Below are 3,576 nucleotides of genomic sequence, written 5' to 3' on the forward strand. Positions count from 1 at the left end.
ACAGGGGTATATTTTCATAGAAGTGCTGCAAGTCTGTGACTGTGCCATTGAAACCAAGAGGCCAATTGTTTTGTGCGGGTCCAACTCCTTATCTCCCCTTGACTTCACATCAATACCAGAATTCCAGTCGTTGTTTTCAAGTACGTGTTTGTTCCATGCCATTTAAAAAAAAAACTCCTTCGCCTTTGTGTTGACTTTGCTCTCTCTCTCCTCCCCTGAATGTGATTACCGACGGCTCCTTGAGAGCCCATCGCCGTAGACGCCACCATCCATCTGGACGTGTGATCCATTAACGACGTACGCTGTCTGCGGGGATGGAGTCTGTTATAATATCAGACAGAACTTTGCGGAAGTCGGCACCATCATATTTCAAATCAACGGTCTGGAGTGTTGAGAGAGGGACAAGCAGCAGCAGGAAAAGATACTTAGATTAGAGGTTTATTTTTTGTGTTCCTTTGTTTCTGTCAGGAGCAGGCGGCAGGCTGATAGATCTGTTATCTCACTGACTGTCTGTCTGGTTGATCCCCCACTTACAGCCTGTAGCCCCGGGCTGCTTGTGACCTGTCACTGAGGGCTGATCTGAATGACAAAACTGTACTTATGTTACAGGCCTCAGTACAGAGAGTCACTGTGTATAAAGAGTCACTGTGAGAGACCCCCGACCCCCCTCCATCTGGCACGCAGGCTTGAGGAAATGCTCGATGAGGCGGTGATTACACGTCCTCTGCTCATCTTAGCAGAGCTGCAAGAAGTTAACTTTAATGTGTTCTCATAAGGTTGACAGGAGGTAGATCAAATCAGAGGAGAGACAACCACCTTGTCGCTCAACTTGCTGGCGGGATCAGTGCCGGCCTCCCATCAAAGTGGGATTACCGATGTAAATCTGGCTAATTGAATTTACATGTGGATACAGGCCATGATTTAAGGCTTCCGCTTTGTGGGATGATGCTCCCCGCTCAGTGAACGCTACATTACCGGCATGTACATATTGCCTCAATTACCCCAACTAATCAGTGCCACCGCACATTAACTCTGTACCGGTACCCCCTGTACATAGCCTCCACATTGACTCTGTACCGGTACCCCTGTACATAGCCTCCAAATTGACTCTGTACCGGTACCCCCTGTACATAGCCTCCACATTGACTCTGTACCGGTACCCCCTGTATATAGCCTCCACATTGACTCTGTACCGGTACCCCCTGTACATAGCCTCCACATTGACTCTGTACCGGTACCCCCTGTATATAGCCTCCACATTGACTCTGTACCGGTACCCCCTGTACATAGCCTCCACATTGACTCTGTACCGGTACCCCCTGTACATAGCCTCCACATTAACTCTGTACCGGTACCCCCTGTATATAGCCTCCACATTGACTCTGTACCGGTACCCCCTGTATATAGCCTCCACATTGACTCTGTACCGGTACCCCCTGTATATAGCCTCCACGTTGACTCTGTACCTGTACCCCCTGTACATAGCCTCCACGTTGACTCTGTACCGGTACCCCCTGTATATAGCCTCCACGTTGACTCTGTACCGGTACCCCCGTATATAGCCACCACAATGACTCTGTACCGGTACCCCCTGTACATAGCCTCCACATTGACTCTGTACCGGTACCCCCTGTATATAGCCTCCACATTGACTCTGTACCGGTACCCCCTGTATATAGCCTCCACATTGACTCTGTACCGGTACCCCCTGTATATAGCCTCCACATTGACTCTGTACCGGTACCCCCTGTATATAGCCTCCACGTTGACTCTGTACCGGTACCCCCTGTATATAGCCTCCACATTGACTCTGTACCGGTACCCCCTGTACATAGCCTCCACATTGACTCTGTACCGGTACCCCCTGTATATAGCCTCCACATTGACTCTGTACCGGTACCCCCTGTATATAGCCTCCACATTGACTCTGTACCGGTACCCCCTGTATATAGCCTCCACATTGACTCTGTACCGGTACCCCTGTATATAGCCTCCACATTGACTCTGTACCGGTACCCCCTGTATATAGCCTCCACATTGACTCTGTACCGGTACCCCCTGTATATAGCCTCCACATTGACTCTGTACCGGTACCCCTGTACATAGCCTCCACATTGACTCTGTACCGGTACCCCTGTACATAGCCTCCACATTGACTCTGTACCGGTACCCCCTGTATATAGCCTCCACATTGACTCTGTACCGGTACCCCCTGTACATAGCCTCCACATTGACTCTGTACCGGTACCCCCTGTATATAGCCTCCACATTGACTCTGTACCGGTACCCCCTGTACATAGCCTCCACATTGACTCTGTACCGGTACCCCCTGTACATAGCCTCCACATTAACTCTGTACCGGTACCCCCTGTATATAGCCTCCACATTGACTCTGTACCGGTACCCCCTGTATATAGCCTCCACATTGACTCTGTACCGGTACCCCCTGTATATAGCCTCCACGTTGACTCTGTACCTGTACCCCCTGTACATAGCCTCCACGTTGACTCTGTACCGGTACCCCCTGTATATAGCCTCCACGTTGACTCTGTACCGGTACCCCCCGTATATAGCCACCACAATGACTCTGTACCGGTACCCCCTGTACATAGCCTCCACATTGACTCTGTACCGGTACCCCCTGTATATAGCCTCCACATTGACTCTGTACCGGTACCCCCTGTATATAGCCTCCACATTGACTCTGTACCGGTACCCCCTGTATATAGCCTCCACATTGACTCTGTACCGGTACCCCCTGTATATAGCCTCCACGTTGACTCTGTACCGGTACCCCCTGTATATAGCCTCCACATTGACTCTGTACCGGTACCCCCTGTACATAGCCTCCACATTGACTCTGTACCGGTACCCCCTGTATATAGCCTCCACATTGACTCTGTACCGGTACCCCCTGTATATAGCCTCCACATTAACTCTGTACCGGTACCCCCTGTATATAGCCTCCACGTTGACTATGTACCGGTACCCCCTGTATATAGCCACCACAATGACTCTGTACCGGTACCCCCTGTATATAGCCTCCACGTTGACTCTGTACCGGTACCCCTGTATATAGCCTCCACGTTGACTCTGTACCGGTACCCCCCGTATATAGCCACCACAATGACTCTGTACCGGTACCCCCTGTACATAGCCTCCACATTGACTCTGTACCGGTACCCCCTGTATATAGCCTCCACGTTGACTCTGTACCGGTACCCCCTGTATATAGCCTCCACATTGACTCTGTACCGGTACCCCCTGTACATAGCCTCCACATTGACTCTGTACCAGTACCCCCCGTATATAGACTCCACATTGACTCTGTACCGGTACCCCCTGTATATAGCCTCCACATTGACTCTATACCGGTACCCCCTGTATATAGCCTCCACATTGACTCTGTACCGGTACCCCCTGTATATAGCCTCCACGTTGACTCTGTACCGGTAAACCCTGTATATAGCCTCCACTGTGACTCTGTACCGGTACCCACTGTATATAGCCTCCACGTTGACTCTGTACTGGTACCCCCTGTATATAGCCTCCACATTGACTCTGTACCGGTACCCC

At 50.9% G+C, this 3,576-nt stretch overlaps 1 long non-coding RNA gene across 1 annotated transcript; it reads right to left on the minus strand.

Annotated features, from left to right (window-relative positions):
- Positions 1-1,140: 1,140 nt before the first annotated feature.
- Positions 1,141-2,961, minus strand: LOC127908097 (uncharacterized). Its single transcript, XR_008066180.1, has 3 exons — positions 2,672-2,961; positions 2,360-2,476; positions 1,141-1,466 (listed from the first exon to the last, which is right to left on the minus strand). It is a non-coding gene; the product is annotated as an uncharacterized LOC127908097 (long non-coding RNA).
- Positions 2,962-3,576: the final 615 nt, after the last annotated feature.

The sequence above is a fragment of the Oncorhynchus keta genome, chromosome 16 (genome assembly GCF_023373465.1).
Source record: "Oncorhynchus keta strain PuntledgeMale-10-30-2019 chromosome 16, Oket_V2, whole genome shotgun sequence".
Taxonomy (NCBI): domain Eukaryota; kingdom Metazoa; phylum Chordata; class Actinopteri; order Salmoniformes; family Salmonidae; genus Oncorhynchus; species Oncorhynchus keta.